This window comes from Ovis canadensis, chromosome 4, assembly GCF_042477335.2.
Source record: "Ovis canadensis isolate MfBH-ARS-UI-01 breed Bighorn chromosome 4, ARS-UI_OviCan_v2, whole genome shotgun sequence".
Classification (NCBI taxonomy): domain Eukaryota; kingdom Metazoa; phylum Chordata; class Mammalia; order Artiodactyla; family Bovidae; genus Ovis; species Ovis canadensis.
Genome location: NC_091248.1, coordinates 14,533,545 through 14,534,472, shown reverse-complemented (window position 1 = coordinate 14,534,472; position 928 = coordinate 14,533,545). Strand labels below are relative to the sequence as shown.

Below are 928 nucleotides of genomic sequence, written 5' to 3'. Positions count from 1 at the left end.
TTACTGCCCTTTCTTAAGAAATGGATGACACCACACTTTCTTCACAGCATTCTTCATCGCCAAGGTTCTCAATGTACAGATCGGAGGGTTGAACATGGGAGCAATGATGGTGTAGAAAAGAGCAAGCACTTTGTCTTCTGGAAAAGTTTCAGTTGATCTAATGTAGATGAAGAGGACAGGCATAAATAGAACCACAAGGGTGACGTGAGAACTGCAAGTAGAAAGAGCTTCGGTGCAGCTCTCTGCAGGGTAATCCTTGATTTTGTGTAATATCAGAAAATAAGAAGCCATCAAAATCACAAAAGTCACCAAAGCAATCAGACCTGGATTAACAACTACCAGGAGACCAATCCTGTATGTATCCATGCAAGCCAATTTCAGCAAACGGTACACATCACAGAAGTAGTGATCAATCTTATTGGGGCCACAGGTTGGTAAAAAGATGGTGAGAAGAAATTTACTGGCAGAGTGTATAAGTCCCCCTAGTACAAGAAGCTATGATGATTGTGTTGCACTTTAGTCTGCTCATGACGATGGTGTAGTGCAGGTGCTTGAAGATGGCCACATAGCAGTCATAGGCCATCCCTGTGAGGATAAAAATCTCAATGGCTCCAAGGAAGTGAAGGATAAAAAGCTGTGTCATGCAGTTACTATAGGAATTGGTCTTTCTTTCTGCCAGTAAATCAGTCATTAGTTTGGGTGTCACCGTCAATGTGTAGCAAAGGTCAGAGAGTGAGAGGTAATTAAGGAAGAAATACATAGGTTGGTCAATGAGAGGACTGCATATAATAGAAATCATTATGAACAAATTTCCCATCCAAATAGCAATGTAGCAAAATAAAAATAAGACAAAGCAGAAGATTTCAATGTTCTTATTTTGAGATAGTCCCAAAAGAATAAACAGAGTGGCATTATTTCTATTTTCCAT

At 39.9% G+C, this 928-nt stretch overlaps 1 pseudogene; it reads right to left on the bottom strand.

Annotated features, from left to right (window-relative positions):
• On the bottom strand, window positions 1–928 carry LOC138439070 (olfactory receptor 4P4-like; annotated as a pseudogene).